The sequence below is a fragment of the Bos grunniens genome, chromosome X (assembly GCF_055505025.1).
Source record: "Bos grunniens cultivar Pamir isolate PY7600 chromosome X, Bosgru_T2T1.0, whole genome shotgun sequence".
Classification (NCBI taxonomy): domain Eukaryota; kingdom Metazoa; phylum Chordata; class Mammalia; order Artiodactyla; family Bovidae; genus Bos; species Bos grunniens.
The window spans coordinates 95,786,399-95,813,205 of NC_141194.1; positions in this window are offsets into that span (position 1 = coordinate 95,786,399).

Sequence of the window (26,807 nt, forward strand, 5' to 3'; positions counted from 1 at the left end):
AATTGACATATATGAGATTCCTGGTAGCTTAGGGTAAAGCATCTGCCTGCCATTGCAGGAGATAGGATTTGGTCCCTGGGTTGGGAAAATTTCCCAGAGAAGCAAATGGCTACCCACTCTAGTATTCTGGCCTGGGAAATCCCATGGACAGAAGGATCCTGGTAGGCTATCATCCATGGGGGTCATAGAAAGAATCAAACATGACTTAGCAACTAAACAAAAACAATATTGACATATACAGACTACTATATATAAATAAACTACCCAATCAAAAATGGGCCAAAGAACTAAATAGACATTTCTCCAAAGAAGACATACAGATGGCTAACAAACACATGAAAAGATGCTCAACATCACTCATTATCAGAGAAATGCAAATCAAAACCACAATGAGGTACCATTTCATTCCAGTCAGAATGGCTGTGATCCAGAAGTCTAGAAGCAATAAATGCTGGAGAGGATGTGGAGTAAAGGGAACCCTCTTACACTGTTGGTGGGAATGCAAACTAGTACAGCCACTATGGAGAACAGTGTGGAGATTCCTTAAAAAACTGGAAATAGAACTGCCATACGACCCAGCAATCCCACTGCTGGGTATACACACTGAGGAAACCAGAATTGAAAGAGACACATATACCCCAATGTTCATCGCAGCACTGTTTATAATAGCCAGGACATGGAAGCAACCTATATGCCCATCAGCAGACAAATGGATAAAAAAGCAGTGGTACATATACACAATGGAGTATTACTCAGCCATTAAAAAGAATATATTTGAATCAGTTCTATTGAGGTGGATGAAACTGGAGCCTATTATACAGAGTGAAGTAAGCCAGAAAGAAAAACACCAATACAGTATGCTGCTAAGTCACTTCAGTCATGTCCGACTCTGTGTGACCCCATAGACAACAGCCCACCAGGCTCCCCCGTCCATGGGATTCTCCAGGCAAGAATACTGGAGTGGGTTGCCATTTCCCTCTCCAATGCATGAAAGTGAAAAGTGAAATTGAAGTCACTCAGTCGTGTCCGACCCTCAGCGACCCCATGGACTGCAGCCTTCCAGGCTCCTCTGTCCATGGGGTTTTCGAGGCAAGAGTACTGGAGTGGGGTGCCATTGCCTTCTCTGCCAATACAGTATACTAATGCATATATATGGAATCTAGAAAGATGGTAATGACAACACTGTATGTGAGACAGCAAAAGAGACACAGATGTACAGAACAATCTTTTGGACTCTGTGGGAGAGGGAGGGGGGGATGATTTGGGAGAATGGCATTAAAACATGTATAATATCATATAAGAAATGAATTGCCAGTCCAGGTTTGATGCAGGATACAGGAAGCTTGGGGATGGTGCACTAGGATGACCCAGAGGGATGGTATGGGGAGGGAGGTGGGAGGGGGGTTCAGGATGGGGAACATGTGCACACCCGTGGTGGATGCATGTTGATGTATGGCAAAACCAATACAATATTGTAAAGTAAAAATAATAATAATAAAAATAAATAAATAAATAAAATAGATAACTAATAAGGACCTACTGTATAGCACAGGGAATTCTACTCAATACTCTGTAGTGACTTATATGGGAAAAGAATCTTTAAAAAGTGGATATATGCATATGTATAGCTGATTCACTTTTCTATACAGCAGAAACCAGTGCAACATTGTAAATCAACTGTTCTCCAATATTTAAAAAAAAAAAAAATGAGTGAAGAAAGATTCAAAATTACCAGCATAATTTTCCACCTTAAAACACAGAAAAAAGAGAAAGAAACTCTGAAAAATAATTTCTGAGGAAAAAAGAAGTAAAGGAGAAATAAACATATGAAAGAATCTTCAACATCTTTAGTCATAAAGAAAATGCAACTCTAAAGCACAATGAGATATCACTTTATACCCACTAGTATTGGTAGAATCAAAAAGTCAGAAACAAGTGTTGCTGAGTATGTGGAAAATTAAGAACATACAGTACTATTAGGGATGTAAAGGGGGGCAGCTGTTTTGGGAAATAGTGTAGCAGATCCTCAAATGATTAACCATATGGCCCAGTGATTCCAACTCCTGGGGATTTACCCAAGAGAAATGAGAACATGTGTCCATACAACTTTGTATGCTGCCAAGTCGCTTCAGTTGTGTCCTACTCTGTGCGACCCCATGGACTGCAGCCTACCAGGCTTCTCTGTCCATGGGATTCTCCAGGCAAGAACACTGGAGTGGGTTGCCATTTCCTTCTCCAATGCATGAAAGTGAAAAGTGAAAAGTGAAAGTGAAGTAGCTCAGTCGTGTCCGACTCTTAGCGACCCCATGGACTGCAGCCTACCAGGCTCCTCCGTCCATGGGATTTTCTGGGCAACAGTACTGGAGTGGGGTGCCATTGCCTTCTCCCAAACTTTGTATACTTATGTTCATAAAAACATTCATAATACATATTATAAATAATTCAGTATGTTCATCAACTGATGAATGGATAAGCAAAAATGGACTACATTGATAGAATGAAATATTATTTAGCCATTAAAAGGAATAATGTACTGATATATGCTATAACGTGCATGAATGAGTGCATGAGCTCATGAGAAGGGAATGGCAACCCACTCCAGTGTTCTTATCTGGAAAAGTCTCATGGACAGAGGAGCCTGTCAGGCTACAGTCCATAGGTTCACAAAGAGTCAGACATGATTCAGCAACTGAGCATACACGCACATGCTATAACATGAATGAATGAATCTTAAAAACATTATGATAAATGAAGGTAGCCAGTCACAAAAGACTGCATATTATATAATTCAAATTAAATGAAATGTTCAGAAAGTAGAGTAGTGGTTGCTTAGGCCTTGGGGATGGGTAAGGGACAGGGGGGTTATTGTTATAAGGTACAGGACTTCTTTTTGAAGTGATAAAGATGTTCTAAACTTGACTGTGGTGATGCTTGCACATATCTAAATACACTAAAAACATTGACTATGCAGTTTAAGTGGATGAACTGTATGGTATGTGAATTAATTATATCTCAATAAAGTTATTAAAATGATCACATAGGAATTTTTTAACATTAAGTTGAGCACATGCTGATCCCCTTATGTCAGAAAACGCATGAGTCAATTAAGTGCTTTATCAGGCATAGAGGTGGTAGCAATCGTAACTCTTGCTTGCAAAGTATTTGGTTCACTCCCAGTTACACCTGTGATTCAATTCACTGCAGAGGTGGGTTATCCACACTACAGGGAGAGAATATAAATCATACTCTTAAATTTTCATAGCACATATTTCCTACTCAATGGTTCTTCAAAATTCTTAGGATTTAAACTAATGATACTCAGGTTCTGTCAAAAGCCTACTCAAGCCATTCGATAATTAAGGCTGACAGTCTAAGGTGGGATTGGCAAACTTTTGCAGTAAAGAGCCACATTGTAAATGTCTTAGATTTTATGGGTCGCATGGTCTCTATTAGGAAGACTTAGCTCTTCAATCAAAGGGTGAAAACAAGCAATGCCAATATGTAAATGAATGAGTATGGTTGTATTATATCAAACTTTACTTACTGATATTGAAATTCTAATTTCATACGATTTTCATGTCATGAAAGACTACTCATTTGATTTTTTTCAGCCATTTAAAACTGTAAAAATCATCCATAACTCATGCATTATACAAAAACATACAGGCTGGATTTAGCTTTTCACTTTTTCATTACTCCCTGTCCAGAAGAGTTATTATCGATCTACACTGGCTATTTTAAATTTTAACTTAGTAACTGCTTAGTCACCAGGAATTTTTTTATCTTAATATCATTAACTTAAATTCTGAAAAATGTCTTACTGAGTTACATTTTATCTATGTTTGCCATACAGAAAAGCTAAGAAAAGGTCTTTAAAAAGAAGTTTCTGTAATTCTATAAAATATAAAGATATCATTATGTGATGGCCCCTATAATGATATAAATATAATAAATTAATTTGGGAATCTAATATGAGGAACAGTTTAATAGTATCATTAAAGCCTAATTTTTTTAAATCAAATAATGAGGCTTAGATATTCCACTATGCTTTTAATTTTGGCCTTAGATTTTAGAATTCAAATTTAATATTCATATTCACTAAATATATTAACCCAAATTTTATTAGACTTATTGCTCCATATATATGTGTGTGTGTGTATATATATATATATATATATATATATATATATATGTATGTATATATTTGAATGATTCTATTATGTTAAATATATCCATCTTTTATTTTGAAACCCCTCATCTCTGTTTTGAAGATAATTGAAGTAAATATTTTTAAACTTATCAGTTATTGTTACTTCAAAATTTGGCAGCAGAATTCTTCAGGGAGAGAATTCTTCTTTTATTTAGCAAAATACCTTAACAGATTGCTGGATATTAAAAATTTGACCTTCAGTGGACTTCTCTGGTGGTGCAATGGTTAAGAATCCGCCTGCCAGTGCAAGGAACATAGGTTTGATCCCTGGTCCAGGAAGATCCCATATACCTTGGGGAAACAGCCCATTTGCCAGAACTACTGAGCCTGTGCTCTAGAGCCTGTGCTCCATGACAAGAGAAGCCACTGCAGTGAGAAGCCCATGCACTACAACTAGAGAGTAGACCCTGCTCACCAAAACTAAAGAATACCCAAGCACAGAAAGCAAGACCCAGCACAGCCAAAAATAAATAAATAAAATTTTTAAAATAAAACAACTTATTAAAAAAAAAAATTGATTCCCAGGCCATGGCCTGTCTCAGTGGAATGGCAGGGACTGAGGCAAATAAATAGCTGAATTTCTCTGGACAGAATTTGTCAAGAGGGGAGAGATGCATGGGGTAACAATGAGAGAGAATAAAATAGAGAAAGGGATGAGTAAATGACAATAAAAAAGTGAGAACTTTCTAGTGGCAATAATGGCCAAAGAATGCCTGATATTTCATTTTAAGTACCCTGTTCTGTCCTATGTTTTGCCATCTCCCAATGCCTTTAAATCTTCAATAAAAGGCTGCTACACATAGAAGTGCACATACATCAATCCAAATCTTCCAGTTCATCCCACCACCCTCCTCCCCTCCACCATGTCCAGACGTCCATTCTCATCACCTGTGTTTCTATTCCTGCCCTGAAACTGACCTACATGGGTGAGGTCTGGGGGTTGGTGGGAGGGAGGGACAAGAGGGAGGGGATATATGTATACATATAGTTGACTCATTTTGTCATACATCAGAAACTAATACACCAGTGTAAACCAACTATACCCCAATTAAAAAAAAAAAGTGGATGATACAAACAAATTTGGCATCATTGAGGGAGTGCTAGAGTAAGTACAGTGGTTCGGCACAGTGTTGTATGACGACTGCACATTTAGAATATGTGAGAAGCATAAAGGGAATCAAGAATATGGAAGCATCGGGAAATCAGACAGAGGTGACCAAGAAAAATGTAGATTAAAGATACAGGGAAAAACCCTGGGCTTCCCACCACATATGGATGGGGATTTGAGTCTGTTTTATTTAAATGTCTTTCCAAGTGAACTCTCAAGTCATATACTATTTTTCCAGCTTTATTTAAGTATAAATGACAAATAAAACTGTATTTATAAATAAAATTGTATTTATACATAAAATGCACAACATGATGGACTGGTATACACTTCTGCACATTAGAAGTGATTACCACAACCAAGTTAATTAACACATTAACACCTCACATTGTTACTATTTTTTGGTGTGGTGAGAATACAAGAGGTACTCTCCTAGCAAATTTCAAGTATACAATACAGCCCCACAGTATTATTAACTGTACATTATTATATATTAACTATATTATTAACAATCCTTGGATTGAGGATCTTCCCAGTTCAACCTAGGGATTGAACTTGCATCTCCTGCATCTACTGCACTGCAGGCAGATTCTTTACTGCTGAACCACCAAGGAAACCCAACTATACAGCATAGTATTAACTATAGTCTCCAAAGTTACACATTACATCCTCAGAACTTGCTCCTCTTACACAGAAAGTTTGTACCATTTGGCCAACACCTCATTTCCCCCATCCACTCCGCCCCTCTGGTAACTACCATTCTAGTCTCTGGCTCTGAATTCAACTTTTTAAAATTCCAACATATAAGCAAGAGCGTAAAGTACTCGTCTTTCTCTGTCTGGTTTATTTCACTTAGCATAATATCCTCCAGTTTCATCTATGTTGTCAAAAAGAAGAGGATTTCTTTCTTCTTGGAGTTGAATAACGTCATTGTTCATAGAGTGCTACTTTCTCATCCATTCATCTACCGATGGATACTTAGGTTGTTTTCACGTCTTGGCTTTTATGAATAATGTTGCAACGAACATGGGAGTGCAGATAAATCTTTGAGACACTGATTTCGTGTCCTTTGGATATATAGTCAGTAGTGAGATTTCTGGATCACAGTTCAGTTCAGTTCAGTCACTCAGTCCTGTTGAACTCTTTGCGACCCCATGAATCGCAGCACGCCAGGCCTCCCTGTCCATCACCATCTCCCGGAGTTCACTCAGACTCATGTCCATCGAGTCAGTTATGTCATCCAGCCATCTCATCCTCTGTCATCCCCTTCTCTTCCTGCCCCCAATCCCTCCCAGCATCAGAGTCTTTTCCAATGAGTCAGCACTTCGCATGAGGTGGCCAAAGTACTGGAGTTTCAGCTTTAGCATCATTCCTTCCAAAGAAATCCCAGGGCTGATCTCCTTCAGAATGGACTGGTTGGATCTCCTTGCAGTCCAAGGGACTCTCAGGAGTTTTCTCCAACACCACATTTCAAAAGCATCAATTCTTCGGTGCTCAGCCTTCTTCACAGTCCAACTCTCACATCCATACATGACCACTGGAAAAACCATAGCCTTGACTAGACGAACCTTTGTTGGCAAAGTAATATCTCTGCTTTTGAATATGCTATCTAGGTTGGTCATAACTTTCCTCTCAAGGAGTAAGCATCTTTTAATTTCATGGCTGCAGTCACCATCTGCAGTGATTTTGGAGCCCCAAAAAATAAAGTCTGACACTGTTTCCACTATTTCCCCATCTATTTCCCATTAAGTGATGGGACCAGATGCCATGATCTTTGTTTTCTGAACAAGGTAGTTCTATGTATTTTGAGAAACCTCCAGACTGTTTTCCATAATGGCTTTACCAGGGTCCTCCTTTCTCCACATTCTTAACATTTGTTATCTCTCATCCTTAAATAATAGATGTGAGGTTATATTCCATTGTGGTCTTGATTTTCATTTTCCTGATTAGTGAGGTGGATCACCTTCTTATATACCTGTTAGACATGTGCATGCTTTCTTTGGTAAAAGGACCTATTAGGTAATTTGCTCATTTGCTCATTTTTAAGTCAGGTTATTTGTGTTTTCTTTGCTATTAAGTTGCATGCATAAAGCAACCTACAGATTGGAAGAAATATTTGCAAGCCCTATATCTGATAAGGAGCTAATGTGGAAAATACAGAAGGAACTCAATTTTATTTAAATCTTAAAATACAGGTTGACTTTAGGTCATCAAAGGGCTCAGGCATAATCTAGATGGCTATATTATTTGCCACATAATAAATGGTAGAACCAAAATTAAAATCTTAGACTTCTAATTTCAGTAGAACGTTTTATGTGTCATGTATTTTCAAAGAAGGAAAAGAAATTCCATCTTTAGTGCATTTTGAAATTCAAAAGTCTAAAAAAGTAGAAATGTGTAAAAATTCACATGTATTGTAAGATTTTAAATTTTCAAAGCATTTTTCACAATAATTGTGAGAGAAAATTTTTCTGAAAAATCTAGTCACTGTCCCTGTTTCTTACTAGTCATTTTTGTGAAATGCAGTAATTGTTTTGTCAAATAGCAGACAAAAAAAGGAGCCCTCTTCCCCCTTTGTTCTTATTCCCTCAGTGGAAAGCAATAGCTAGACTACATGTTGATTCAGAAAGCTTTGCAGATTTGGTGGTTTGGCAAGTTTTACTAGTGTGCTTACTTTGTGTTATCATACTATTAATATTTTTAAACATAAAACTCCAAAAGTACTTTTGACTTGAATTTTCTAGCTATCTATACTTCTAGCTATCTATGTGAACTATTAATGATTCTTTTTACCTAATATATATTTAACTTCAAAATGCATTTCCAGTGCTTCTATGCCACAAGATTAACATTCTGGAGTTCTTGATCTTTATTTCCCTCTCAATTGTCTGTAACCCCTAATGTTAAAGTAACATTTTTTCAGAATTCACGTAAGGGTAAGATCTTTTTGAAACTCTTGTGTATATGAAAATAGTTGTGCTGTTATTACTAATCAAGTCATTAGTTTATGAAGTTGTTGTAAAAATATTGCCACAAACAGTGACTTAAAGCAATAGAAATTTATTCTGTCATATATTTCTGGAAGACATTGAACTTGAAATCATTGAGTCTGCAGTGCTTAAACATCTTACGTCGTAATTTAGCCCTTACAATGAAAGTTTAGTACTATTATTTAATTTTAAGAAGAAGAAATGGGCAAAAAGAGGCTAAGCATATTGTCCAAAGTCACCCAGTTAGCAACCGGAGAAGCGTGGTTTCTAACTCAGACAATTTGAGCCCAAATTTTCTATTAAACAGTGTACTATATTCCTCCCATGTTTGCTTCTGACCCCACACTATCAGAAAATTCTCAGGGGCAAGTATTGCATCTTCTTCCCTTTGTTACTATGGTATAAGATGCATAGTAACTGCTCAACAAATTTTCTGAATGAATAAATAAATGACATGAAGTTTGGATTATTGCTCCATGTGAGTTCAAGCATATTATTTCAATAAATGAAAATATAGCCTATAACTTTTACATTCTGCACTCACAGAATTTAAAAAATATCTATGAATGGATATGCATCATTTTTTTTTCCTCTCCTACATTGGCAGGCAGAATCTTTACCACTGCACCATAAAAATATCTATGAATGAATATGCATCATTTTAAAATACAGCTCAGATATGCTGTTGATATCCCTGAAGAGATAGTAGACATTTCTACTTTTATCCCATATATAAAGAATATTTACTATTTCTACATATATTTTGATAAAATTTACTACAATGAGCCAAAAGTCTTCACAATAATTTGAATCATCTAATATTGCATCAGTTAGACCATATATCTTTCAGAATTATATTTTTTTAGCCTTGAATATCTTTTTAACTTTTTTATAACTTCTCAAATATTCTCCTACCAGCATATCATATTAAGGTTCTGGCACTCAGATGACCAATATCTTTACTTTCCAAATTTCAGTCGTGGTAATGTAGGTGCTCTTTGGGTTTCCCAGAAGGCAATGGCACCCCACTCCAGTACTCTTGCCTGGAGAATCCCATGGACAGAGGAGTCTGGTAGGCTGCAGTCCATGGGGTCGCTAAGAGTCGGACACGACTGAGCAACTTCACTTTCACTTTTCACTTTCATGCATTGGAGAAGGCAATGGCAACCCACTCCAGTGTTCTTGCCTGGAGAATCCCAGGGACGGGGGAGCCTGGTGGGCTGTCGTCTATGGGGTCACACAGAGTCAGAAACGACTGAAGTGACTTAGCAGCAGCAGGTGGCACTAGTGGCAAGGCACCTGACTCCCAATGCAGGACACATAAGAGATGAGGGTTCAGTCTCTGGGTTGGGAAGATCCTCTGGAGGAGGGCATGGCAACCCACTCTAGTATTCTTACCTGGAGAATCCCATAGACAGAGGGCTATAGTTCATAGGGTCATAAAGAGCTGGACACGACTGAAGTGGCTTAGCACAGCATAGCACAGGTGCTCTTTGATCCTTTCACCTCTTTGACAAACATCACCAATACCACAGTGGCCTTCGTTATGCCCCCAACCAGTTACTATCTCCACCAAAAGTAATACTTATCCAGATTTCTAATACCATAAAATAGTTTTGTTAAGCTGATTTTTTAATTTTATAGAAATGTAACCTTGCAGTAATTATTCTTTGTACCTAGCATTTTCAGTCGATATTGTTTCAGGGATTCATCGTTAATGTTACATATAATAGTGATTTTTCTTTCATTTTTATAGCTGTGTAGTAATAAAGTATATGAACATATTATTTATCCATTCTACTGTCGATAAATACTTAGATTATTTTCAGTTTGGGGCTATTCTGTAGAGAGGTGCTATGGACATTCTTCTATATATGTTGGTATATATACACACTCATCTTTTGTGCGCATGAACATAGAAATGGAAACTGTTGGGGTACATAATTAGTACAGGTTAAGCTTTTAAAGATATTATAAACTTTTTCTAAAGTGTTTTTTACACTTCCATCAGTAGTGTCTGAAAGGTTCAATTGTTCTATACCTTTCCAGTAGTAGTTTCAGTCTCTTAAAAGTATTCATCCTAGTGAATATGTAGCAGTACTTCATGGTGGTTTTCATTTCCATTGTCTTGATTTTTTTATGTGTGTTGGCCATTTGTATATATTTATTTGAGGACCCTATTCCAGTCTTTTCTCCATTTAATTTATCTTGGGTCTTTTCTCATTGCTTTGGATGCATGTCCTTTGTTGTATATATAAAATTGCAAAATTTTTTTTTTCTTACTCTAGATTTCCTTTTTACTCTTTTAAGTGTCTTTTCTGCTGAAAATATACTTTTAATTGTAATCTAGTCCAATTTATTATATATTTTTTATGGATATTATTCTTTGTGTCCTGTTTGGAAGATTTTTGTGTATTCCAAGATTATACCATTTTCTTAAGATTTATGTTTTATCTTTTGTATTAAGATCACAATACATGTGGAATTAGTTTTTCAATACGGCAGGAGGGGAAAATCAAGTTTTAATTAGAATATCCAGTTAATCCAGAACCATTTATGGAAAGTGTTGTTTTTTCCTTCATTGATTTTTAGTGTAGACTTGATCATGTTAACTCTATTTCTGAACTCTCCTGTTCCTCCTATTCATCTATTCTTGCACAATTAACAATGTCTTAATCATTATAGCTTTAAAATAAGCCCTGCTTTCTGGTAGTGTGCACCCTTCAGCTTTGTTCTTGTTCTTTAAGACTGTCTTGGCTATTCTGGGCCTTTACAGTTCCTGACAAATTTTAGAATGTGCTTTTGTAATCACGTACCCACACCCACACAAACTGGTTGATATTTTTATTGGGATTGCACTAAACCTACAAATAAATCTAGGGAGAACTGATGTAATTGCAATAAAAAGTTTTCCAATTCATTAGCATGATTAATCCCTTCAATTACTTAGTTTTCTTTAATTACTCACAGCAGTGCTTTGCAGTTATCTGTTTAATTGCTCCTGTTTTGAAGTTGGTGAGACTTTTTTTCCTAGATATTTTCAAGATTTTCTCTTTGAATTAGAATTTCTCTCTCTTTTTCTGCAGTTTCATGATGATTTGTCTATGTGTGGCTTTGTTTTTGTACTATTCTGTGTGGGGTTCATCACAATTCTTGAATTGTGGTTCAGTGTCTTTCATTCATTTGGAAAAATTAAAAACTACTTTGTATCTACTTTTTTTTAAGGTATGGCTCACAATAATTTAAAAGTCAAAGTCTGACAACTGAATAGCTGAACTCCCAGCAAGTCTTCTACTGTCCATAATTTTCTCCAGAAAAATGATTTTTGTTAATTTGGTTATTTTTAAAATTATGTTAGACATTATCTATGAAAATTTATGGAAGATCTACAGGAGGTTATCTTTCTCCAGGGAAGTTTTACTGTATTTCCTATCCAAGCTGCAAAAGGGACAAATCACTAAGTTCTGTCCTAGACTGAAGCAGCCCATACCTGCTTTGCAGTCTCTAGAAACTCCTTCTTCTTCTGTTTTGCCCACACACCTAGAGCTGGATCCTTCATGGATTCCAGCTGAAAGCCTTTAGTGTCTCTTAATAATGCTACATAATGAGGGGCACTTAACTTCAATTTTTTGCTCCAGGACATGAAACCATGGAAAACTCCACTTTTCTTTTCAGCTGTTTTCTGCTTGGTTTCTTATCATCTTTCCTTGTGTGGCTTAGTGAGGAAAGGCCTTGAGGTGGAAATTGGTGACAAGTGTCTAGCTCATATGTTTGTGCCTTTTTCCTCTCTGGGATCTTAGTCTGTCATGCTGTGATCTTTCAAATACCAGAAATCTACTATCTATCTCCCTATTCTGTCTCCCTATTCCCTAATGACCAAAGTTATCCAGGCTTCTCTGCTTCTTTCTTGGTATCAAGAAGCAACAAATGGACCAAGTGGGAAAACAACAGATAAAAGGTTAGGCTTAACCTCAATGACATTCCCTTCTCTGTTTTATTTGTACCTTTAAATTCTAGTTGTCTTGAAATTATCCTGAAACCTTCAAAGTAAATCTTGAATTTTATCTAAGTTTTCTGTTTGTTCTCAGCAGGAGTACTGGTTTGCTGCAAGCCAGTCTATCAAAACATATAACATATTTCTCTTAAAATTAATTCTACTATGGGAATCTATCAAACAAGTTAAAAATGCCACATAATTCCCATAAAATACTTAAAATATTTACCATGTACTAAGTCACAAAGAAAATTTCAATAAAGTGCTAAAGCAAAAATCATAGTTTACCTGACTTTCTTCAACCTCAGTGTCAACAAGAAATAAATAAAAATATTAGCTAAAAATCATAAAAGATTATGTGAAAAATATATTTTTAACTATTTTAACTACTTGCTTTAAGAAGAAATAAAACCTGAAACACAGAAAATTTAGAAAAAAATAAATCATAAAGTCATTGCATCTCAAAGTCTTAGTCTGGGAATATAGTGGTTCTGAGAGGAATATGCATAGCTTTATCTGTAATTACTAAAAATGAGAAAAATGGAAGAAATACTAATTTCAAGTTTATCTTAAGAAATAATAATAAAATAATACAAAGTGAATTAAATAATAAAATAATAAAAATTGATAAAAATTAAAATGCTTAATATATCAGCCCTTTAGAAGTAGCTACAAAATGGACAGGTATTTGGCAATTTTGACCAAGAAGCAAAGTTTTAAAAATTAAAAATGATAAACCAGATATCAAAGATGATCTGTTTTCAAGATATATAATACCTTACCAATAAACTGTAAATGTTTATGAAATAGGCCATTTTCAAGGAAATTATAAATGAACAAAATTGACTTATATAGAGAAGAGAACATTTTTCTATAATTTCAAAATACAAAGCATAAACCAACCTCATACATGAACATAGATGACAAAATCCTAACTAAAATATTAGCAAAGTAATTTCAGACAAGTCTTACTATATTATTACCAAGTAGGGGTAATCTTAATATTACAATGATGGCTTAATTATAGAAAAAGATATAATTTATAAACTAAAGAAATAAATCATGTGATCATCTAAACTAACCCTGAAAAACAATGAGATGGAGAATAAAACCAATTTTTAATAATTTGATATTAAAAAAAACATTCAGAAATATATTAACAATTCACAAAGTAGAAACAAGAAAATTCAATAAATGTCTTGAAATTCATTGAATTTTACCGAATGTCCAAGTGAAAACTAAGGAAATAATAAAATACCATTACCCTTTCAATAAATTGCAAAAACAGCAACAGAAAAAGTGAGATTGATTATATTCAATTATTAAGGCCTATGAAGAGAAGCAACATTCTCATATATTCTTGGTGGTAGTGAAAAATAATAGTGTCCCCCATTTACAGGGCAATTTGACAGTATTTATCAAAACTGTAAATATGTGAACCTGGAAGATTTAAACCACTTTTTTTTTTCCTTTCCTTTCCTTAGACAAATATTATGAAGGAGGATGGCTCCTTTCAAAAAACTTAAACAAGCAGAACTTTAACACTTTACTTGTAAAATTATGGCAGAGATCTTTGAAATGTTAAATGAAAAACAAAACAGAGTTTGAGGAGTAAGGCTAAAGAAATTAGAATAACTCTGGTACAAGAAAATAAGAAAGAAAAGAAAAGAAAGATAGCACTAAGTCATTTCCAACTCTTGAAATCCCATGAACTGTGGCCTGCCAGGCTCCTCTGTCCATAGGATTCTCCAGGCAAGAATCCTGGAATGGGTTCCCATTTCCTTCTCCAGTGGAACTTCCCAACCCAGGAATTGAACCCAGGTCTCCCACATTGCAGGCAGATTCTTTACAACTGAGCTATGCAGGAAGATTTTCCTTGTTTCTGAGAAAGAAGGAAGAGGGAAGAGAAATATGAATACTGGAAGAAATGGGGTGAGGGAAGAAAGACCGTAAGAACATGACACGCTGACCAAAGGATTTTTAAGAATGGAAATTGTCATGATAAATTTTGAGTGATCTGTGGTTTTGAAATGCAAAACCTATTTTATTTCTCAAAATCTTGAGTTGTTATATCACACACACACACAAAGCCATTTTTTTAAAAGAAAGACATGTTTATTTTATGTTAGAGCTAAAGACCATTTTCTGTAGCCAATATTATCCATCAAGGTCTTTCAAAACTCAGTAGCTCTGTGTATAACAAACAGAAAATCAGTAAGTCTAATGTAAAGTAAGAATGGTTTTGTTTGAGTGTTTTTCTTGTAAAAGTGATGAGGAGAAGCAGAGTGCTATATTTGACACAAAATGATACAGAATAGGAGCCACATATGTCAGTTGGCAAGATTGTTGTTCTTCAGTCACCAACTCTTTGTAACCCCATGGACTGCAGCATGTCAGAGTTCCCAGTCCCTCACCATCTCCCAGAGTTTGCCCAAGTTCATGTCCATTGAATCAGTGATGCCATACAACCATCTCACCCTCTGTTGCCCTTTTCTCCTTCTGTGTTCAATTTTTCCCAGCATCAGAGTCTTTCCCGGTGAGTCAGCTATTCACATCAGATGGCGAAAGTGTTGGAGCATCAGCTTCAGCATCAGTCCTTCCAAAGTGTATTCAGGTTTGATTTCTTTTAAGACTGACTATCCATACACTAAGTGAATTCACAGGGTTTAAGAGAAATCCATGAGAATTTGAGGTTCCTATGAATTTCCAAAGGAGTAACAGTGGAATTAATTTTATCTATTATTTGGTTTATATGTGCATACTCTTCAAAAGCTCAGTTCTAATTCCTAGGATCTATCCTAAGGAAGACATGTTGTATGAATCCCTATAACAGTCCATGGAATACTCCAGGCCAGAATACTGGAGGGGGTAGTCTCTCCCTTCTTCAGAAGATCTTCCCAACCAGGGATCAAACCCAGGTCTCCTGCATGGCAGACAGATTATTTAAAAGCTGAGCTATAAAGGATCTTCATGACCCAGATAATCACGATGGTGTGATCACTCACTTAGAGCTAGACATCCTGGAGAGTGAAGTCACGTGGGCCTTAGGAAGCATCACTACACACAAAGCTAGCAGAGGTGATGGAATTTCAACTGAGCTATTTCAAATTCTCAAAGATGATCCTGTTAAACTGCTGCATACGCCAGCAAGTTTGAAAAACACAGCAGTGGCCACAGGACTGGAAAAGGTCAGGTTTCATTCCAATCTCAAAGAAAGGCAATGCCAAAGAATGTTCAAACTACCACACAATTGCACTCGTTTCATATGCTAGCAAAGTAATGCTCAAAATTCTCCAAGTTGGCTTCAACAGTACATGAACCGAGAACTTCCAGATGTTCAAGCTGAGTTTAGAAAAGGCAGAGGAACCAGAGATCAAATTGCCGACATCCGTTGAATATCAAAAAAGCAAGAGGATTCCAGAAAAACATCTACTTATGTATCATTGATGATGCTAAAGCCTTTGACTGTAGATCACAGCGAACTGTGGAAAATTCTTCAAGAGATGAGAATCCCAGACCACTTTACCTGCCTCCTGAGAAATCTGTATGCAGGTCAAGAAGCAACAGTTAGAACAGAACATGGAACAATGGACTGGATCCAAATTGGGAAAGGAGTACGTCAAGGCTGTATATTGTCACTCTGCTTATTTAACTTCTATGCAGAGTACATCATGCAAAATGCCGTGCTGGGTGGAGCACAAACTGGAAATAAGATTGGCAGGAGAAATATCAATAACCTCAGGTATGCAGATGACACCACACTTATGGCAGAAAGCAAAGAGGAACTAAAGAGCCTCTTGATGAAAGTGAAAGAGGAGAAAGAAAAAGCTGGCTAAAAACTCAACATTCAAGAAACTAAGATCATGGTGTCTGTTCCCATCATTTCATGGCAAATAGATGGGGGAACAATGGAAACTGTGACAGACTTTATTTTCTTGGGTTCCAAAATCGTCACCTGGTGCAAATAACTAACTCATTGGAAAAGATACTGATGCTGGAAAAGATTGAAGGCAGGAGGAGAAGGGGACCACGGAGAATGAGATGTTTGAACGACATCACTGACTTGATGGACATGAGTTTGTGCAAGCTCTGGGAGTTGGTGATATACAAAGAAGCCTGACATGTTGAAATCCATTGGGGTTCAAAGAGTCAGACATGACTGAGAAATTGAACTGAAATGGTGACTGCAACCATGAAATTAAAAGATGCTTGCTCATTGGAAGAAAAACTATGACAAATCTAGATAGCATATTAAAAACCACAGACATTGCTTTGCCGACAAAGGTCTGTCTAGTCAAAGCTATGGTTTTTCCAGTAGTCATGTATGGATATGAGATTTGGATCATAAAGAAAGCTGAGTGCCAAAGTACAGATGGTTTTGAATTGTGGTTATGGAGAACATTCTTGAGAGTCCCTTGGATTGCAAGGAGATCCAACTATTCAACCTTAAAGGAAATCAGTCCTGAATATTCATTGGAAGGACTGATGCTAAAGCTGAAGCTTCAATATTTTGGCCACCTGCTACGAAGAGCTGACTCACTGGAAAAGATCCTGATGCTGGAAAAGATTGAAGGCAGGAGGAGAAGGGGAAAACAGAGGATGGGTTGGTTGGATGGCATCACCAACTCTATGAACATGAGTTTGGGCAACCTGATGGACAGAGAAGCCTGGTGTGCTTAAGTCCATGGGGTCGCAAAGAGTCAGACACTACTGAGTAATTGAATTGAACTGATCCTAAGGAAATATTTGCATTAACACCCAAATATTCATGTACAAAGGTATTCACTGTAACACTACCTGTGTTCAAAAATTTGGAAATTACCTAAATACCCATCAACTGAGAATGATTAAAGTATAAAGGAAAAATATACATCAAGTATGTGGAAGATATTAATGATTCCTTATTAAATGAATAAAGCTAGTTGTAGACAAATGTGTTGTATAATCAGTTTTATAGAAAACTAAGTCCAAATATATTTCTCTCTGTGTGTCTAGACGTACTTAAGTGTATATGTATGTATGTGTATATTTATGTATACATATATGTGTATATAAATAGCACATTGTATGTATATCCTTACCTACAGATCTGAAAGAAAGCACACCAAATTATTAGCATGATTACTTCTTGAACGTGGCATTGGGATGGGGCAAGGCAATGTTTCTGGTTATTCCCTTACTCTTCCACAGTATTTGAAGTTTCACAATTATGTATTACTTTTAAATTGTCTTTCTTTTTCACTAGAATTCGGTCTCATCAGGGCAGTGACTTCAAATCTCTCACTATAACTTCAATACCAAAAGAATGGCACAAATTAAATGTCTCAGTAAATATTTATCAGGTACATGAATTGGCAGAGAAGGGGAGGCAGGTCAAGGAAGTAGTTTTCTCAGATAACAGGGAAATATAACATCTTTCAAGGATAAGGGAGCAGTCAAATACTACTTAGAACTCGTGAAAGATAAGTATTTGATGTATCCATTAAAAGAAATTAGAAAACATTATTATAAATAGTTCATGGGTGATAATCTGTACATAATAAGAATTTGTGAAAAATTGGAATAATGTGTTATTATCTGGAAAATATTCTTTTTTGAGCCTGTTTCTCCATTGGTTCTAGATAGTTATATACCATAGTGGTTAAAGGCAATGACTATAGAGCCAAAGCTTTCCCTGATGGCTCAGACAGTAAAGAATTTGTCTGCAGTGTAGGAGACCCAGGTTCAGTCTCTGGGTTAGGAAGATCTCCTGGAGAAGGAAATGGCTACCCACTCCAGTATTCTTGCCTAGGAAATACCATGGCTAGAGTATCATGGTGGGATACAGTCCATGGGGTCACAAAAAGTTGGACAGGACTGAGCAACTAACACTTTTTCCCACATACAACCAAACTGACTGGGATTAAATCTGTGAAAGTGCTATACTCAATATGCCCGCAAATCTGGAAAACTCAGCCATGGCCACAGGACTGGAAAAGGTTAGTTTTCATTCCAATCTCAAAGAAAGGCAATGCCAAAGAATGTTCAAACTACCACACTATTGCACTTATCTCACACACTAGCAAAGTAATGCTCAAAATTCTCTAAGCCAAGCTTCAACAGTATGTGATCCATGAACTTCCAGATGTTCAAGCTGGATTTAGAAGAGGCAGAGGAACCAGAGATCAAATTGCCAACATCCGTTGAATCATCAAAAAAGCAATAGAGTTCCAGAAAAACATCTACTTCTGCTTTATTGACTATGCCAAAGCCTTTGACTGTGTGGATCACCACAAACTGTGGAAAATTCTGAAAGAGATGGGAATACCAGACCACCTGACTTGCCTCCTGAGAAACATGTATGCAGGTCAGGAAACAGTAGTTAGAACTGGACATAGAACAACAGACTGGTTCCAAATTGGGAAAGGAATTTGTCAAGGCTGTGTATTGTCACCCTGCTTATTTAATTTATATGCAGAGTAGATCACGTGGAATGCTAGGCTGGATGAAGCACAAGCTGGAATCAGGATTGCTGGGAGAAACATCAGTAACCTCAGATATGCAAATGACACCACCCTTATGGCAGAAAGGGAAGAAGAACTAAAGAGCCTCTTGATAAAAGTGAAAGAGGAGAGTGAAAAAGTTGGCCTAAAACTGAACATTCAGAACAGTAAGATCATGCATCCTGTCCCATCAATTCATGGCAAATAGATGGGGAAACAATGGAAACAGAAAGAAACTTTATTTGGGGAGCTCCAAAATCACTGTAGATGGTGACTGCAGCCATGAAATTAAAAGACGCTTTTTCCTTGGAAGAAAAGCTATGAGCAATGTAGTATATTGAAAAGCAGAGACATTACTTTACCAACAAAGGTCCTTCTAGTCAAAGCTATGGTTTTTCCAATAGTTACATATGGATGTGAGAGTTAGACTATAGAGAAAGATGAGTGCCAAAAAATTCATGCTTTTGAACTGTGGTATTGAAGAAGATTCTTGAGAGTCCCTTGGACTGCAAAGAGATCCAACCAGTCCATCCTAAAAGAAATCAGTCCTGAATATTCATCAGAAGGACTGATGCTGAACGTGAAACTCCAATACTTTGGCCACCTGATGGGAAGAACTGACTCATTGGAAAAGACTCTGATGCTGGGAAAGTTTGAAGGCAGGAGGAGAAGAGGACGACCGAGGATGACATGGTTGAATGGCAAGACTGACGGGATGGACATGAGTTTGAGTAGGGTCCAGGTGTTGGTGATGGACAGGGAAGTCTGGCGTGCTGCAGTTAATGGGATCACAAAGAGCTGGACATGACTGAGTGACTGAACTGAACTGTTTATATGTGTAATTGGAGTCCCTGGAAGAGACAGTAGGATAAAGAGAGAACACACATATTACAATACCAGGAATAAGAAAGGTGATCTCCCCAGAGACTCTACAAGTACCAAAAGAGAATCATATGAACAACTTTATGTCAGTAAATTCTACAACTTTAATGACATGGACAAAGTCCTTGAAAGACATAAATTACCAAGGCTCACTTAAAAGGAAATAGATGTCTTGGATAGGCTGATGTTTATTTGTTGTTCTTTAGCATTATCAATATTCAGTCTCTAAGTCATTTATTTTTATTTCAACACAAACAGATTTTGAAACAGTCTTCTACTTTCCAACACCCACTACCACTGTCTTATTGCAATCATCAAATTTTGTCTTTTACTTGAAGTATTGCAGTAGCCGCCAATGTTGCTTTTCAGAATAAATCTATGGTGCACACTTTCTCAGATAAAATATTAGACAAATTTCAGGGTTTTTTTTCAAATCAGCCATATGATAAAATCTATTCTTATAATTTCATACATGACCCTTGACGATCTAGCTCATTTCCTGTCCCTTTGCACTTCTCATTTTATCCCCCAGCAACTTGAAACCAGATGTACTTCCTCAAACAAACCATGCTCTTTCATGTTCCTGTGAATCTGTATAAGTTTGCCATTGACATGGACTCTTTTCCTCCTTGCTGTCTAGTGAAAACTAGTCATTCCTTAAAACTTTACTGTACCAAAACTTGACCAGGTCATAGTTTCTTAGTTAACTGTCTGTACTTTGTTATTAATGCAATAAAAGCTATTGATAAACTTTCACTTTCAGTGGATCTTTTATACAGATTTTATACCATCTGATATTCATCATTTGGAAAGTATTCATTCATTAAGTTATAAATATCTTCCAAATATTGACATATTTTACTACACAATATCACAAAATCACCTTTATTATTATCACCACTAATGTTATCAGAAAAATCTTTAAGTATTGGGAATTTGTCAATCTCATAGAAGGGATAATAGTAACAAATTTTCAAAAATGCTCATTTCTGCTTGAAATCTTAAATATTATCATTACTGGCAAAAAATACTGCCAGTTATTTTCATTGAAGTAACAGACTCACCTCATTCATTTTTGAGAAAATATCAGCCGCATATCCGAGTCTAAATAGCAATAGTTTACTTACATTCATCCTTAGTCTACCTACATGGTTCCTTTCAAGTAAAAGTAATTTTCTATGGAAAAAAAAAAAATTCTTTTGAGCACATACCTCAAACAATGGCATACGTGCTTTTCCTTGAGACAATTATAGTACTTCAATATACTGAAGTAATTTACATGAGTTACCATTTCATCAGAGACTAGTAAGACATATATATTAAGATGTATACATAAGTGTTAAGCTTTAATGAAATTAACAAATTTTATACTTCATCAAGGACATTCTTAATTGAAACTAGTGGTGAAGAATGCAAAGACTAAACTTACAACACAGTAGTGTCACTGTGTTATTTCATACCAAAGCTCCTGCAGTTTTAACCATCACAATTTTGTACCATCAATGTGAATATCAACACAATTAATGAATTAAAGGGTTATGACAAAAATAGTGTGCATAGAGATTATCAAACTAAGTGAAGTCAGACAAAGACAAATATCATATGGTATCACTTATATATGGAATATTTTTTAAAAATGATGCAAATGAACTTACTTACCAAACAAAAACAGACTCACAGACATAGAAATCAAACTTACGATTACCAAAGGGAAAGCAGGGTGAGGCTTAGATTGGGAATTTGGGACTGACATATACACACTACTATATATAAATAGATAACCAGTAAGGATGTACTGCATAGCACAGGAAAGGTTACTCAATATCCTACAATAATCTAAATTGTAAAAGAGTTCTTAAGATAATATTATATATATATATATATATATGCATGTGTATCACTTTTTTGAACACTTGAAACTGTTAAAACATTGTAAATCAATTATAATCCAATATTAAAAAAAAGAAAATTATGTGAATGTTGTAGATTCCCTGAAAGGAACTTGCAGACTACACCTTGAGAAATAGAAAGTCATGACAGAGAATTATGGTACCTGCCAATGCTAAAATAACTGGGATTTAGGTAAATTTTCAAAAATTGTCTAGCTGAGATTTATTGAGTATTATTGAGACTAACCTCTTCCTACAGGATTTCTTTACTTGAAATTACATTGTTCATCCTTTTTCTGGTTTCTATTGTCAGAGTATTCTCCTACAAGCCAGCCTACATCCAGCAAATGCTTCTGAAAGTCTTTTTTTGTCTTTCGGAGGAAGTTTTTGGAAAAGGGATGGGGATTAGAACTAGAGAGGGGTGTGTAGGAAGGGGCTATTATAACTGGCACTGTTACTGAGATTACAATATGTGTTAACATATTGAGATTATTATGTTCTCACTACTCTGTTAAGCATTGAGGATATATTGGTCTATGAAGCAGAAATTTCCAAAAACTTTTTAGCTAATATTTGTTTATGTCCCAGTGGAATTTAGATACTAATAGAGTAAGTCAATTTGAGCTGTAGAGTAACTTAGGATAAATGGTTGCAGAAGTTATCCATACTGTAACTCTTATTCGGGATTCAAATAACTTAATAGCCAAATCTTTTAATTCATCATAATTCAACAATATTTATTTTGCATAATAAGCCCACAAGTGAACAGCTGTAAATCTTTTTAATCACTTTGTGTTCATGCCTATATTCACTGTAGCCTTCCAGGTCTAGATTTCAGGATGCAACATTGCTTACATTTCATTTCTCTCTTTCACGTTTCATTTTCCTTGAGACTGGGAGATTGACTTCTCAAAGAAGGTTAACTAGTGATGTAGGGATTACAGAGACAAGCAAGCCATCAGCCTCACCAGTACTTAAAATGGCAATAGTTCCATAGAATTTGCTGATAACCTGAGGCCATAAATGTCTCCCATTGTCACCTGGGGTTTTTTGTCAGTGTCACTCTCTATGCAGTCAAGGATTTTTTCAGATTCAGTTAGTCAAGAAACTCAGTGCTTTACTAAGTTTTCACTCCTCTGCTGTCAAAATGTAGGGAAATTATATTCACAAATGGAAACTCACATGTGATTTTAGCAGAGGGTCCATGAAGACTCGGTACCAAGGAAAAGCTTCAAATGGATAATAGTGCCACTGAATTGAAACACATCACCAAACTGATTCCATCTAAATTGATTTGCCCTGTCCAGATGGTGTAAGTCACTGAAACTATGTCCAAGAACAAGTTAACTATTTTAAAGGTGATTCAGGGAGGTGTGGTTGGCAATGGCAAATGAGTTCAGCTTTGGTCTTGAGGGATAAGAATCTCTGTTCTGAATTACATTAAGCTCTGATGTTGAAGTAATTCAATCAAACTTTACTGGCTTCTCTTTTCTCATCTAATAAAATGGGACTATAAACACTTAAAACAAATATCATGAGTTTCAAAATGAAAGAGTGCATTAGAAAGTACATTGTACCTGTGAAATTTTTTAATGCTTTAAAATAATAATTACTGTTCTAAAGAAGCACTGTAAAGTTGAGTATTTTTAGAAATGATCATTACTCTTAGATACAAATGTTGACCTTAAAATAGATATAAAATAGGTATAAAGCTATCTTTCCATTTTAAGTCCTCTTGTATTATTTATTCCTCCAGTGAGAAATACACTTCATAAGTAGTAAGAAGAAAAAGGCTACTATGTAGCTCAGTCAGTAAAGAATCTGCCTGCAATGCAGAAGTCCAGGGTTTGATTCCTGGGTCAGGAAGATCCCCTAGAGAAGGAAATGGCAACCTACTCCAGTATTCTTGCCTGGTGAATCCCATGGACAGAGAAGCTTGGCGGGCTACAATCCATGGGGTCGAAAGAATCAGACACAACTTAATGACTAAACCACCACCATCACCACCACCAAGAAGAAAAAAGTATTTTCAATCTTTCCCTAAATTAAAGAAACATTTCTACTCTCACCTTCCATTTGTTCTTCCCTGAACACCCATAATAAGGAAGTAGGATGTATTCTAGCTGTACGAAACTTTATTCTAGGACACACACCAAAAAATGTTCTTTTGTGCTATGTTTTTCATCTTCTGCATAATTCTTTTTCTTTAATTCCTTCTCACCTATAGAAACTCAGCCGAAAGGCCATTTTTGTTGTGAAGCTTTTCCTAATTTCCCAAGATAGAGCTAGTAGAATCTCATCTCTTTTCTCATCACATTGTGTACTAATATTGTACAAGTAATAATGGAATATACATACCACCACTTATTACATTTTCTTCTATTTTTTTATCTGTTTTTTCCTCCCACTAGACTGTGAGATCATTAATGGCATTGATCATATCTTCCTCCCACTCTCTGTACCCAGCACAGTTCCAATTGCATAACTGTTGAATAGAAATAAATGAAAGCATGAATATATCCTTGTAGCTAGACTTAATAGCCTGCTGTAGTATATAGCTATGTGACAAATGGGGACAACCCTGTGCTGTGTCAATTGTGACCCATCACTGAGTTAGGTGATCTGTCTGTAATATTCATGTAGATGTATTTCTCCCATCTTTACCTCTTTATTTGCCCTGGCACTCCAGAGAATGTCTTAAATATGCCTCAAATGTGCTTAACCATAGCATTATTTAAGTAAGATATCTTTGGCATATAAAAACAGCATACAGGCAAGTATAAAGTCATTCATGTAAAGTGAAAACTTAACTTCCTTGTACTGACAAAATCCACGTCAAAATCTGAGCATAGAAGGAAAAAGATTGTTTTGTTTGGTTTGTTGCTTTTTTTTTTTTTTTCATTTTTGAGGCTTTTCCCCTCTTTTTAGTATGCCCATAGAAGGGGTTAATTATATGCATCAGCTCTAAACTTTTAATGGGATAGATATTTGAATCTCTCATACCTATTTGCCACTGCATGGCCATTTGAGTTATTTAAAATCTATAGCACATGATTTCCAATACTCCAGTGAAGAACACAGGAAAAACACAAAGAAAATTTTAAAAACTGTATTCTATGGCTTGCAGGCTACAGGATTATTTCCAATATTTCTTGATTCTTTTTCCAGTAAGTTCTCCAACATTTTATGCCAGGAATTGGCTTTTTTTTTTTTTTTCTGTAAAGGAACAGATAGTAAATGTTTTAGGTTTTGTAAGCCAAGAGGCAAAATCAAGGATATTATGAAAGTACTTACATTATAAAAGAGAAAATAAACTATATTTTTCTTGACAAAATTTAAAATATACTAAAAATAGAGGAAAAAAAAATAGAGGGAGCTTCCCTGGTGGCTCAGAGGTTAAAGCATCTGCCTGTAATGTGGGAGACATGGGTTCGATCCCTGGGTTGGGAAGATCCCCTGGAGAAGGAAATGGCAACCCACTCCAGTATTCTTGCCTGGAGAATCCCATGGACGGAGGAGCCTGGTGGGCTACAGTCCATGGGGTCGCAAAGAGTCAGACACGACTAAGCAACTTCACTTTTCAAAAATAGAGAACTTTTTTCTAATACAAGTCTACTAATGAGAAGAATGAAATTCTTTTTTTTTTTTTTTTTTGAAAAGAAGCAGTAACATTTCATTTAGTTGGCATTCAAAATCAGTGTTTCCAATCAATAGAATTAACTGCAAATTTCATTTGTTAATGCTAATCTGTAATGAGATTTTAAGTATTTCATTTTTGAAACTGTCTTTTCACACAGATAGTTAATATATGTGGCATTCAGAATGCTGATAACTGCAGCATTATGATTTATAGTAGCAGTGAGAAATTATAAGAACATTCTATAGTGTTTCTTTGGGAACTACTCAACTCTGCTGTTGTAGCACAAAATCATCCACAGAAAATGGATGAATGAATATGGCTGTGTTTCAATAAAACTTTATTTTGGGACTGATATATGAATTTCATAGAACTGTCACATCCCCAAATAGTATGCTTCTTCTGACTTTTTTCAATTGTTAAAAATGTAAAAATAATTCTCAGCTCATGGACTGAACAAAAGCAGGAGACAGGCTGGATGTGGCCAACTGACTATAGTTTGCTGACTCTGGCTCTATAGTATGCCCCTGGATTACAGCCATGATGACAGCTGACTTTGGATGTAGTCAGTGGCAGAAAGTTAAGGGGTGCAAAGAGACTGAAATGCAAAACAAAAAGAGAATCTAGGTTGTTCCTTTTCACTAGGCCCTCTCTTAACTGTCCCATTTCCATATTTATGCTCCCAGAATTCTATTCTCCTTCCCTTATGTCACCATCCCCAGACTGGCCATACTCATCACTCTGCAGTGCTGTGAACATGCTATCACTGTATGGCAGGCAATTCACTCCTTCAGAATGCAATATTTATACTGTTTCAAACCCTACTGCCTCTACACTCAGGCAAGGAAAGAGTCCTGCATAGTGACTCATAGGCTTCTCATAAGAAGTATGTGTGTGTATGTATTTGTATTGGCAATGAATGAAAGTCTAGGCCAGTGAGCATGAATAGGGAACTAACTAAACCAATGGGCATACATGAGAGGAATACAGGGAACCATGGTTCTGGAAGATTAAAGAAGAGAATAATGGTTTTGCATTGTGAATAGATGAATATCAGTGTGTTTCTATATGGTGATTAAGATGTTTGAATCTTCCCTGCTATCTATGGAAACTGTAACTGTGCAATTGAGGAAAATTTTAATCAGAAGAATGGAATTCTTCCCTTGGGGAAGAGGGGAACCTTTCACTTGGGGTGCAAAGTTAATATTTCCTAGCATTAAGATTGATTGCAAAAAATTTTAATGCTGATCTGTGAAGAGATTTTACTGTATTTCTAAGTCAGAAAAGAAAAACTAAAAATGAATTTTAGCCAAGCACATAAACTGCTAAATGTTTTAGGCCTAATTAGCATGAAGCACAAAGGAAGATATCATACCAAACAGAAAAAGAATACATGTAATATTCACATAACCATGATTCTTAACTCAATTTCTATAATTTACTAATTAAATGATCTCAAGTTATTCAAACTCTCTAAGCATCTTTTTTTCCTATTTTAAACCTCACAAGGTAGGCATAATTATCTTCAATTTGTAGATGACCCAAATATGTAACACACATAAGTTTAACTCAAAAACATCCAGTTTAATATTTATTAAGGATGTAGATCATTAAA